Raw genomic sequence first — 12,663 nt, 5'->3', positions numbered from 1 at the left:
CTAGGACTTGCCGATCAGAAGGTTGGCGGTTCGAATCCCCGCGACGGGGTGAGCTCCCGTTGCTTGGTCCCAGCTCCTGCCCACCTAGCAGTTTGACAGCACACCAGTGCAAGTAGGTAGATAAAGAGGTACCGCTTGGGTAGGAAGGTAAACGCCGTTTCCGTGCGCTGCTCTGGTTCGCCAGAAGCTGTATGCCGGCTCCCTCAGCCAATAAAGCGAGATGAGCGCCACAACTCCAGAGTCATCCACGACTGGACCTAATGGTCAGGGGTACCTTTATACATGTGCCCTATTGGCATCAAATTACACTCAGTTTCATCCAGTGCTATTTTTCTAGAAAAAGAGGTGTCAGAACTCACCATGAACGCCACCCTTGTTCTCTTATAATGGCAAGGGCACCCATCTGAGAGGTGCCAGAACTCAGTTCTGGTGAGTTCTGACTGAAAAAAAGCCCTGATGATATCAGAATATTTGATATGGCTGCCCTATCTCTCCCTTTGTTTCTTCCATCCTTCCTCATTATTTCCTCCTTTTTCTTCTGCACCTTTTCTTTTTGTCTGCATGTGGGGTATGACAGAGAAGCAACCTTTAAGGTGGCTGTATACTTTATGAAAGGGACGTGGGTGGCGCTGTGGCTTAAACCACAGAGCCTAGGACTTGCCGATCAGAAGGTTGGCGGTTTGAATCCCCGCAACGGGGTAAGCTTCCATTGCTTGGTCCCTGCTCCTGCCAACCTAGCAGTTCGAAAGCACGTCAAGGTGCAAGTAGATAAATAGGTACCACTCCGGCAGGAAAGTAAACGGCATTTCTGTACACTGCTCTGGTTTGCCAGAAATGGCTTAGTCATGCTGGCCACATGACCCAGAAGCTGTACGCCTGCTCCCTCGGCCAATAAAGCGAGATGAGCTCAGCAACCCCAGAGTCAGTCACAACTGGACCTAATGGTCAGGGGTCCCTTTACCTTTACCTATACTTTATGAAACCCATGCCTAAAACATACTTAAAAATTGGTTGTTGTTAAACATATATTTTAAAAGTTTTAATTTGTTATAAACTTTTTATAATTACACAATTACATGCAGAAGAGCATGTCTGGGTGATCTAGGAATACTGCAGATTAATTTTAGGGGTCCGAGATGGTGAGTTGGGTTTCTTTAAGGTGCAGACCTCAAATCAAAATCAATGCCTCCCCATAAACCTATAAACCCCTATAACCTTTTTACTTGTCTTTTTACATTTCCCTCTACAATTACTAAGAAATTCTTCCTGAAAACCATATTTATAATGTTCCCGATGGTGTATGTGGTTGAATATATTGTTGTTATTAAGTATTAATCACTTGCTACCTAAAAAAAGTTTCCAAGTGACTTATATTTCACCACATAAATGCATTAAACCATAAAAAATGAAGAACGGTCATATAAAACATATTTCTTTTTATAATTCAAGCACACACACTGACAGCACACTAGAGCATTCAATTATCACAATATATCACACACTCCATTTTTAAAAAACACACATTCCTTTACCCACAGTATATTAGTTAATCTTCCAAAATTCACTAACTCCCAACTCTTCAAAATCCAATAATCTAGGGTGGTTCTTACTTTTTCCATTTGAAACAGATGATCACAGGTGCTACTGTTAATAAATGGATTACAATTCATCTATCTTCCAGCAATACTATCTGGCAGATATATCATATATAGTTATACCTTTGGTTTTGTTCATTGTAACTGTCCCAAAAGACTTGGATTTCGGGCAGGACCACAATATACGGGCCATATTGCCAAATGCTCTTCGGCATCTCATAAAAACTACTATAGGTTGTCTGTGCAGGATCAGTCAGAAGGATAACCATGGGACCCTTCCAGGGATGTGATTCTGTATTCTTGGGATTTAGAATCTCAAAGCATCAGATGCTGAACCAGCCAAACCAGTTCCTTTATTTGACTAAAGGCCTTATTAACCGCTCAGCTAAAGACCCTATTGGGACGCGGATGGCACTGTGGTCTAAACCACTCAGCCTAGGGCTTGCTGATCAGAAGGTCGGCGGTTCGAATCCCTGTGACAGGGTGAGCTCCCGTTGCTCGGTCCCTGCTCCTGCCAACCTAGCAGTTTGAAAGCACATCAAAGTGCAAGTAGATAAATAGGTACTGCTCCGTCGGGAAGGCGTTTCTGTGCACTGCTCTGGTTTCGCCAGAAGCGGCTTAGTCATGCTGGCCACATGACCCGGAAAAACTGTCTGAGGACAAACGTCGGCTCCCTCCAACCCCAGAGTTGTTCACGACTGGACTTAACTGTCAGGGGTCCTTTACCTTTTTAAGGACCCTAATTGCACGGTTAAAGGGGTGGGCCATGTGTTGCCATAGCAACAACTAAGTGATGGTGATCTTCAAGAAGGGGGGTGGGCATTTCCCCCACTTTCTCACCTGGCTGGATGTCATGACATCCTAGGATGAGATCAATAGGCCTCTCATCTTCCGTTTTGCTCAATTCATAGTTGTCATAGTTGTGGGGCCCTGCAGTGCCTGCTAGGCTAGGCATTCAGTGGGTCATGCTGCTCTCAATCTGCCTCTGTGGGGATCCCCTGGGATCCTGATGGGAAGGCAGAATTTGTTAAAGAGTGTTAATGTGTGAACGCTTCCATTCTTTGCTCTGGATGGGTATCCCTTTAAACAAAATCATATATCCTAAAGACACCGCCAGGTAAGGACATGAACCCCCATGGTCTCTCACTGCTCAGAGATCAGGGTGCATACAACAAAGCATATTTTTGTTTCTGTGTATACCCAGTTAACCCCTGAAGGTGAAAACATGTTGCCACAGCCATTTCCATACCTCTGGGTCTATTTCCAATACCCAATATCCCACTTGTTCTGGCATGTGTTCCTGGAAGTGCCTATAATTTTGTGTCTGCCTTTTAGAAATTAAGCTTTCAAACCCTATTATCTCTTGTATTGAGCCATGTTTTGTCACTAACCAATTAGGCGCACGTCTCATTTGCAAATATTGAAAGGGTTGTGAGCGATATCCTGCCATTTTACTGCTGATTCCACTATAGGTTTTTAACGAGCCGTGCAGTTCGGACAGCCGGTTATCAAACCATGGTTGAAGATGTCCTAGCAGGGACTTAGCTTTCATTTCCTCATAGTAAGAAACCGTGCTAGATTTCATTGCCTTTTCTATTTGCTTCAAATGTTGTACACATTTTGAACGCTCTTTGTCAAGCTTACTGCAGGACCAGAAACAGCCAGGGCAATGGGAGATAGCTGCACTGCCACCCTCCCACCAGCAGGGTTGCTGTTGCTTACTGGGACAGGGCGGGACAGGAAGGTGGCAAAGTAGGGGATTGCACAGACACACTGGCAAAGCAAATATGGAATGGCTGGCACAATGGGGTGGCCCCACCTTGTTCCCACCTCACCCCACTAAATGGGAGCACATCAGTGCCCCAACCACTCCTGTGCCGTGCCCAAGTGTAGATTTCCGCAGGCAAATTACGTTGGCATTTTTCACGATCACTTCATTCAAGCATCGTTTGGTAATTCATTTGGGCTGCCTTCCTCTTACGAAACGGAACTTTGCCTTCCTCTCCTTTTCAGCCCCCTGTTCTTTCAGAAATCAGCTTCCAAGGGTTCTGTGGGGCTCTAGAGTTTGGGGCAAGGGGTGGCAGCAGACGAAGGAGATGTTGTGTTGTGCAAGCCCCCTGGCTTTGCTGTTTTGTTTTGCTCATTGCCCATCACTCTGCGTAGCAGAGAAATTCCATAACTCACCTTTTTTTCCCTTCACATTTTCGTATTAATTTTGGAGACCCCCCAAAATGTTTTGAAGTAGTTGGGTACTTCCCGGTCCCTCGAATGCTGAGGAGATCCAGTACTGGCTGGCATTCATTCCACCAAATGGAAGATTAAGCTGGATTTTAAAGTAAACTTGAAAATACCTTATCATGAAGTGGGTTTTTCTTTGTATACAAACACAAAAACGTAATGTTCTTCTGCTGGGTCATAAAATGGACAGCAGCTGGGCCTACCACAAGGCCAATAAAGACTTGTAAAGGCACCAGAGGAACAGAAAATAATGATTAAGCCTCTGTACACATTACCCTTTACTCTGGCTGCAGTGAACTCCTACTGGTGTTGTAGCCGTGATGTTAGCCGCAATCTATATCTATCCTGTAGTTTCAGGAGAAAGACTGCCGTTCGAAGCATTTCCCCTCAAAACAGCTTCCACCTGGTTGGAAAGCATAAGCCACATTCCCTTAGCAGTCAAGCTAAGGTGTGTACCTTTGACACAGCAATTGCACATGCACATAGGACATTTTCGTGCATAGTAGTTTGTTGCAGGCGCAGGGAAACTAAATACCGTATTTTGTGCCTCATAGGACGCTCCGGCCCATAGGACGCACCTAGTTTTTTGGGGGGGAAATAAAGAAAAAAAATTATTTCCCCCCCAGGCTGGAAGAACCAGGTCAGGGAACAGTGGGAAGGCACGCTCTGCCTCCCCGCTGTCCCCCGAGCTTGTGGGGCTGGTGATGGAGAGAAGTGCGCTGATCCCGGGACTGCAGGCAGCTCTGCGCCACCATCCGGAGCAGGGCGGGACTTAGCGCCCCGCTCCCAGTGGCCGCACAGAGCTGCGCTGATCCTGGGACTGCAGGAAGCTCTGCGCCGCCATCCGGAGCGGGGCGGGACTTCGCTCCCCGCTCCCGGTGGCCACGCAGAGCTGCACTGATCCCGGGACTGCAGGCAGCTCTGCGCCGCCATCCAGAGCGGGGCGGGACTTCGCGCCCCGCTCCCGGTGGCCGCGCAGAGCTGTGCTGAGCCGGGGACTGCAGGCAGCTCTGCGCAACCCTCGGAGCCGGTCTCCCGAGGGTTGCGCAGAGCTTCCTGAAGCCTGGATTCGCCCCATAGGACGCACCCTGATTTCCCCTTCATTTTTGGAGAGGAAAAAGTGCGTCCTATAGGGCGAAAAATACGGTAGTTAATGGACATCGGGTGAAGACATCCCCATCCTCTCTCTGGTGTGTACAGCAGCATGCAAAATGTGAATTGAAAAGCAGTGGGGTGTTAAAATGACCTCACTGAACTTTAAGCCAGCACTACTGCAGTGTTTCTCAAAACTTTTTTCTCTGGGCCACACTTCCAGAATATAAAAATGCCCACGCCACATTGAATATTTTATTGATAAGAAATAGACTGGGAAACAAAAACAAACAACTCCCAGCAGTGCTTGGTTTAAAACATATAACACAACTACTTTACAATATGATCATGATCATGGGTATATAACCCGTGATCATCCATAAAGTATATAACAGTGCAGCCACATAAGAACGTGAATCATTCCCAAAATATAATTAGGAACAAACCTCTTACATATGTACCTTATGTATTTATACAGACAGACTCAATGAGAGGTGTGAGCTTGCTTTTGCCGGGTAATCTCTTTTATATTAGGTCTAATTTGAGACAAACAAGCTCTCATCTCCTCATTAACACAAAGAAGTCTTTCTCTTTTCTGAACTTTCGTATTTGTCAGAGTTGAAAATCCCTGTTCACAACAATATGATGTGGGGAATTGTAGAAGAATAGCCCATGCTCTTGAAGGCATGGATATTATTTCCGGTTGTGTACGTATGTTGTGTACGTAGATAGATAGATAGATAGATAGATACAGTGGTGCCTCGCAAGACGAAAAGAATCCGTTCTGTAATTCTCTTCGTCTAGTGGTTTTTTCATCTTGCGAAGCAAGCCCATTGACGGATTAGCGGATTAGTGCTATTAGCGCTATTAGCGGCTTATCTGCTGATCGGATCAGCTGATAAGCAGCTTAGCGGCTTAGAAAAGGGGGGGGGAGGAAAAAAACCCAGCAGGAACTCGCAAGACATTGTCGTCTTGCGAAGCAAGCCCATAGGAAATTCGTTTTGTGAAGCACCCAACTGGTGTGCGGTCTTCGGAAAGCGGGGTGCGGGAAGGAAGCCTAGGCTCGGGGTCCACCGACCTCGGCGGAGAAAGGCAACAACCGAAGCCTCCCGACGGTTTCGGGGGAGACGTTCAGAGCTTCCCTGGGAGTTTCTCAGCCTGCCTTTCGGAGGAAGAGGCGGAGGGGGCCTGGGGATGGCGGTGGCCTCGCCCTCCCTCCGTCCCTCTACCTTTGTAGTGGACGCGCAGGTTGTTCTGCGAGAGGCCGATGTAGCTGAATTTGTCCTTCGGGCTCCAGGAGCGCGGCAGCGGCGTCTCCTGCTCGTCCACGGACGGGTAGAGCCGCTTGAGCTCCTCCTCCTGCTCGTTCAGGGCCGGGTCGCCGTCGTGAGGGAAGGGCGCCGGGCGCTGCTGCTGCTGCTGCCGCCGCCGCTCCCGGCAGGCATGGGCCCAGCTGAGGCGGCGGCTGTTGTGGTGGTGGCGGCGATAGCGGGCGGAGGAGGGGGCGGCGGCAGGGCCGAGGTGGCCGGCGGCGGCGGCGGAGGCGGCGGCGGGTGGAGCAGGAGGGCGGCCGAGGCCGGTGAGGGAGTAGGGTTGCCCGGGGCTTGAGGAGCCGTCACCGGGAGTTGCTGCTGCTGTTGTTGCTGCTGCTGCCCGGACATGCCGGCCTCCTCCTCGTCCGCTGTCTCGCGCTCCTCCCTTTTGCGCGCACTGCCCCGCCGCCGCCCCATTGGCCGGGTCCTGTCAGCTGATCCTGTGTTATTTCCTGTGTGTGTGTGTGAGGGGAGAATGGAGAGAGAAACCTCGGCACCACCACCGCGGAGCCGCCCCCGGCTCGACGCGGATCCTCGCCGCCGCCGCCCCGCCTCTCACCGCCCGACTCGCCTGCCTCCCTCCCACGGCACACCAGGCAACGTCTTGCGGCACACTAGTGTGCCGCGGAACACCGGTTGGGAAACACTGGCTTAGATGACTTCAAACAGGATTAGACACTCATGGGCCTTTCTATGGCCAGCCTATCAGCACTATATGGAAGGCATGGGGAGAGGATTTCAACCAGCATAGTCCCAAGGTCTTACTCACTACATCACTGGGGCAAGATGTCAGGAAGAGGGAGCCACTGGCCTGAGATCTGCTGTGCTGCAGTGCCACTCACACAATGGCCAGAGAAGGTATTGCATCTCATTAGTCCACTTCTGGCCCACATATCCCTGATCTGGAGTCCAGAGGAAATAGTTTGCGGCTGGCCATTTTGGAAAACAAGTTTAAAGGCTGGGGGTTATCCTCCCCCTGTGTTTCAGACCTAATGCTTGAGGAGAACCTCTGCACATCTGGACCACTTGCTGGTTCTACCTACTCGGGGGACTCTTCTTATAAACAATTAAGTGGCTTTAGAAACGAGCTGTATGGAAGTAAGAGCTGTATGGAAGTGAGAGCTAGACCATAAAGAAGGCCAATCGCCGAAGAATTGGTGCTTTTGAATTATGGTGCTGGAGGAGACTCTTGAGAGTCCCATGGACTGCAAGAAGATCAAACCTATCCATTCTGAAGGAAATCAGCCCTGAGTGCTCACTGGAAGGACAGATCCTGAAGCTGAGGCTCCAATACTTTGGCCACCTCATGAGAAGAGAAGACCCTGATGGAAAGACCCTGATGTTGGGAAAGATGGAGGGCACAAAGAGAAGGGGACGACAGAGGCCGAGATGGTTGGACAGTGTTCTTGAAGCTACCACAGCATGAGTTTGACCAAACTGTGGGAGGCAGTGGAAGACAGGAGTGCCTGGCGTGCTCTGGTCCATGGGGTCACGAAGAGTCAGACACGACTAAACAACAACAACAACAAGAAACAAGCTGCCGAAATCACACACAATAAAAGCCTTTGTGTATACAAAGAGGAAATCGGCTTTCAACACGCTACAGTGAGCTTTGCTACCATTATCATGAAGGATGTAAAGCAACTGCAACAAGTGCTCTTAAAACAGGTGGTCAACTTCTTTTGCCCTGAGGGCCACAGTGCCTTCTGGGCAATGTTCCAAGGGCCACATGCCAGTGGTGTGTTTGGCCCCGATGCAAGCATGAGCGGGCACACTGGACGTCTAATTCTACCTTTGTATGTTAGACTAGTTTCCACGCAAACCTCTCTAACCCTCTGAGGGGTATTGAAGGGGCAAATGACTGCCCCTTCTGTCCAATTTGTCAGCATAAAAGAAAATTATGTCACCACTGAATGAACACTCTCTACTCTCCCTGTATATCCTTGTCCTGGTTTTCTAGTCCAATTAGGCCGTTAGCACTTAATGCACTTTTGCAAGTAAACTTCCCCTCACATGGTTTCTGATTCACCAAAAGGACGAAGGGAACATTTTAATTAGCTGAGGTGCTGCCTTTTGCTCTCCTTGGATGTGCAGTTTCCAAACTTTAAAAACCAACAACAACAATCTTATGTCACCATGGTGCCAGCATGAACCAAAGCACTGCAAACCTTTAAAGTGCAATTTATTGCAAGTCTGCTTTTGATCAGAAATGGAGGCAGTGAGAGGTTTTACTTTCTTGGGCTCCATGATCACTGCAGATGGTGACAGCAGCCACGAAATTAAAAGACACCTGCTTCTTGGGAGAAAAGCAATGACAAACCTAGACAGCATCTTACAAAGCAGAGACATCACCTTGCCAACAAAGGTCCGTATAGTTAAAGCTATGGTTTTCCCAGTAGTGATGTATGGAAGTGAGAGCTGGACCATAAAGAAGGCTGATCGCCGAAGAATTGATGCTTTTGAATTATGGTGCTGAAGGAGACTCTTGAGAGTCCCATGGACTGCAAGAAGATCAAACCCATCCATTCTGAAGGAAATCAGCCCTGAGTGCTCACTGGAAGGACAGATCCTGAAGCTGAGGCTCCAAGACTTTGGCCACCTCATGAGAAGAGAAGACTCCCTGGAAAAGACCCTGCTGTTGGGAAAGATGGAGGGCACAAGGAGAAGGGGACGACAGAGGACGAGATGGCTGGATAGTGTTATTGAAGCTACCAGCATGAGTTTGACCAAACTGCGGGAGGCAGTGGAAGACAGAAGTGCCTGGCGTGCTCTGGTCCATGGGGTCACGAAGAGTCGGACACGACTAAACAACAACAACAACTTTTCTAGGAAAAAGGAGGTGCCAGAACTCACTGTGAACACCTCTCTTGTTCTCTGACCATGGTAATGGTGCCAACTTGAGAGGTGCTGGAACTGGAGTTCTAGCTGGAAAAAAAGCCCTGGCTTTAATCATATTTACCACAGATAGGTGGAAACCGAACCCCTGTGCAACCGAGAGGAGAATCGACAACTAGGTAGATATCTCAACTCGGCTATGAAGCAAGTTTCCATTGCAAGTTGCATGCAACGCCACAGTGATTATACTGTTGAAACAAAATGAAAAGAAATACCCAAGCTGGATGGGTCTCTGGCATGGAGAGTTATAGAACTCTGGGTGAATCCTTTCGTGATAATGGTAAAGGATCCATAAAAAGCTTTCTGGAGGCAGGAGGTCTGAAAATGCTGTTCAGCAAGGGGCTCCTCTAGAGTTTTGGTCAGGGATGGGGAGCCTGTGGGCCTCTAGGCATTGCTGGACTACAGCTCCCATCATCCCACACCATCAGTAACACTGGCTAGGGCGGATGGGAAATCATAGGAACATGAGAGTCTGCCCTCTACTGAGACAGCCCATTGGTCTATCTAGCTCAGAACTGCCTATACGTGACTGGCAGCGGGGTTTTGAGATAGGAATGGCCCTACCTGGACATGCCAGGAATTGAACCAAGGACCTATGCCTACAAAACAGGGCTAAGACCCTCCCCAGAGCAAGATATGGAGCGCCACAGGTTCCCCAACTTTGCTCCAGGCACTTCAGTAGCAGCAAGAGGATTGCTGTTTACTAATTTTTCTTCTTCTGGGAGCACATTTCCAAGACTGATGGCTAGTTTCATTTATTTAGGAACGGGATGTTGAGACACATCTATTATTTTTCGTGCAATATGGGTACAGTGGTACCTCGGGATGCGAACGGGATCCGTTCCGGAGCCCTGTTCGCATCCCGAACGGAATGTAAGACGCGACAGCGCATCTGTGCATGCGTGGGTCGCACTTCGCCGCTTCCGCGCATGCGCATGGCATCATTTTGACTGTCTGCGCATGCGCGAGCGGCGAAACCTGGAAGTAACACGCTCCGTTACTTCTGGGTCTCCGTGGAGCGCAACCTGAAAATACTTATCCTGAAGCATATTTATCCCGAGGTATGACTGTACTTGTGCCCTTTGCGTCAGATTGTGCCCCTGGTCAATCCTCCGTTTCCCAAATGTCGTGACTGCTGAATTGAGCACTGAGTTGGCAGCTGCAGGTGCACCCAAGGGTTAGACAGCTCGGGTTCACAGCTCAGAGCTGACGACTGAGCATGAAGACGACCATTGCACCTGAGGCAGTGGACAGCACACCCCAGAGGACCTTCCCAGGGCCAGAGACTAGACCTTCATAGACATCTCTCCCCGAAGAAACAGGTGCCTCCCACAACACTTCACAAGCCCCCTGGCGGAGGGAGCATATCAGGCGAGAGACTATAGAACAAAGGAGGAATGCTGTCGTCAGGCCAGAGCTGGCCCTTTAAGGCACAGAAGTTCTCTCAAGGGGGTGGAGCCTGGAGGAGGTGGTCTAGAGACATAAGCTGAAAAGGCATCAGTCTGCTCCCAAACTTTGCCAGAGCAAGTTGCTGACTTGGAGCTGCCTATGAGCTTCCAGCCTTGCGGCTTTATCTGTAGCATCGGACTCCGGACCAGAATACAACACTAAGCATTTTTAAGGCTGCCACAGTAGGAAGCGAGGCCCATGAAACACATGGAAAAGGCCTGCACATATAAAAATATATACAGAATCATCCTAAAAGCACTCTATTACCTTATCGAGTCCATTTCCAATGCATCCCAGCAGTGGTGAAGTTGAGCAAAAGGTAGACGTGACTAGATGGAGTGCACAGACTCCAGATGACGAATATCTTGCAGTGGAATCCAAAATTGTCATGGTGACTAAGCCCTGCAGAGGTAGGACACGGAAAGAACGGTATGAATCAGCCTTGAGCCTTGGCTGGAAAAGGAAAAGACTCATTGGATGGGTAAATGCAACATCTAACTCAACAACACTTCAATATCCAGCAAAAATCAAATAAGCCCTGCAATGAAACTGCCTTCATTCCTGTCATTACTTTTAAAGCACCCCCCCCCCACTCCATTTCTATTTATGCTGGTGGCCAATTACATTTATTAGTTCTCCCTAGCAACACACATCCACAACACACATACACACACACAGAGAGAGAGAACAAATGGTACTAGACAAATAGATAGCAAATAATATACAAGATAGAGGAAGGAATTAGCATCTTATTTAATGAGGTGACTGAAATAGTCATTTTGAGACACCTGTATTTTTTGAATTTATTAGTGAAGGGTTTACAGGTGAAATAACTGCATGCTCTTCCCCTGTTTCCCCCTGCCCCCACTTTCCTCACGCTGAATGTTAAGGTTGCAATCTCTTTGGGGCAGGGACCTCTCTTGCTCGCCTTGCACATCACCACCAGGGGCCATTCCTAGGCCTTAGGTGGGGGCCCTGAAATTTCAAGGTCTGGGATGCTCCCGACCCGGCAACACTAGTCATCGGCGTCAAGGCAAGAGTCAACTGGTCGGCTTCTGTGCCTTGGAATGGAAAGAGCCGCCATGTTGTGTAGCAATTCTGTAACAACCAGCAATTCTGACCAGTCTGTGAACAAGTTAGCATAGCTGGCAATTTTGAAACCTCAGGTTTTCATGCCTAGCAAATCTTTATTTTAATTTTGTTCTGACCACATGCAGGCCACATTCCTTTAGCACTATAGATTTGCTTTTTGCTTCTCTGCACAGAAGACTTCAGTTCAGGCAACCTCCCCCATCAGAAGTATAGGATCTTGGCATAAGAATGCTATGAGCCTTTTTAAGGACAGGAAAGGGCTTCATTTAGAACAGCTTCCACCAGCATAATTTCCACATTCTGTACTGACTCTCTACAGGATCCCATAAGGGACAAAGTAGGAGCGTGCACATCACGTCACAGCAGAAATAAACGACAGTTGCTTGCCTGGTTAAATATAAACGCAGGTTTCCAGAAGTGTGCTCACCACAGCCTAGTCATATTTTTCCCTCCAGCTTTGTTTCCATGAAACAGCTGGAGATTAAAACTATAATACTAATCTTACCCAGTTGCTCCTGGTAATATTGTACATTCAGGAAATTCATAATTAGGCATTTATATCCTCACCGTTTCCCCTCCGGCACTCTGCGACTTTCTCCATTTGCCTTTTCTTTGCCGTTAGAAATTCAGTCGAGAGGGAAGGCGACGAGATGCAAACTACAGAGAAGCTTAACAACCTCTGCTAATTTTAAACAACGGTTCCAATATAATTTTATCCAAACATGTCCCCCTCCAGTTCTGGCCATTTTTAATGCACTCATTCCCCACTTAGGCAAATGTGTCTCCTCTGTCCTGTCTCTTGCTCAAGAATTACTTAAATATATTTATTTCAGCTGTAGTCTTGCGCCTTTCACAGGTATAAGGTATTTATTAGGTCAAGGCTTTTTTTCCTGGTATGAAGATGCTGAATTCTTGCTTGCTGTTAGATCAGAGATGGGGAACCTGAGGTTCAGAGGCCAGGCCTCTCTCTCTGGGCCTCGAAACTCTTC

General features: G+C 48.4%; 1 protein-coding gene across 1 annotated transcript in view; it reads right to left on the bottom strand.

The window, feature by feature from the left end:
* Positions 1 to 10,984, bottom strand: part of FNDC3B (fibronectin type III domain containing 3B) — a 282,861-nt gene extending 271,877 nt beyond the window's left edge. The window contains exon 1 of the mRNA XM_083503926.1: positions 10,850 to 10,984. The gene's annotated coding sequence lies outside the window, so the exon portion shown is untranslated. The remainder of the gene's footprint in view (positions 1 to 10,849) is intronic.
* Positions 10,985 to 12,663: the final 1,679 nt, after the last annotated feature.

Source organism: Podarcis liolepis (assembly GCF_965112155.1).
Source record: "Podarcis liolepis genome assembly, chromosome: 5".
NCBI lineage: Eukaryota > Metazoa > Chordata > Lepidosauria > Squamata > Lacertidae > Podarcis > Podarcis liolepis.
This window is presented reverse-complemented; position numbering and strand designations above follow the sequence as displayed.